Raw genomic sequence first — 962 nt, forward strand, 5'->3', positions numbered from 1 at the left:
AATTAAAAAGGAGGTAGCCCTCAAAATAATTAATTAGTTGGACCTAATATTAGTTAATTATACAAGTTTAAGTCAAATGATTAATGTCTCATCCTTCAAATGTAATTTAAATTAGTTAGGCAGTTCTCAAGTTCCATCGTATATGGTCAAAAACATTAGTAATAGAATAACAATAGATTGAGCATATCAAACATGTCTTTATTAATGTCCTTTTCTTCTTACAAAAAAAATTATTTATTAGATTTAACAAATAAAAATCAAGAGAATTGAACCAATAGATAGCCAAATATATATAATACTTCACACAATTTATAACAACTAGTTATTTAAATTTCAAAATATAGAGTAAATTCAAAAGTTATGATGTAAGATTAATCGACATATTATATTATTAATATTATTTATATAATTTTAATAATAAACTAAAATTATATTTTACTTTTAAATTTTAGACATCATTTGAACATACATATGTTCTTGTTAGTGTCAATTGAAATTTTGGACAATTTCTTTTAAATCTTACAATTTGTAGCTCTTTATTATTAAAATTATAACGAACGAAGTTTTGATAGTGTCAACTGAGAATTTAGGCATCTTCTTTCAAATTCCGTTAACTTATTATCTACGTTATATTTATAAATTAATAAATAAAAGATTCATGTCAACAATCCTTAATTCGATAACTACCGAATTTAACGATTTTAACTACCGAATTTAAGAGAATCGATAATCAAAACCCTTAATTCGCTAAAATTTAATAGTTAAATTAATGATACTAATATTTTATTTACTTATAAATAGAACCTATATAATGGTTAATAACGTTTAAAATCAGTAAGACAAAATCTAATTTTACATACATTTAACCATATGTACAAGTGGTGAAGTTAAAAAAAGAGGTCCCAAATATCAATTGAACTAATCTTTTAAATATATATATATATGAAATTTTTATTTAAAAA

The sequence above is a fragment of the Impatiens glandulifera genome, chromosome 6 (genome assembly GCF_907164915.1).
Source record: "Impatiens glandulifera chromosome 6, dImpGla2.1, whole genome shotgun sequence".
Lineage (NCBI taxonomy): Eukaryota > Viridiplantae > Streptophyta > Magnoliopsida > Ericales > Balsaminaceae > Impatiens > Impatiens glandulifera.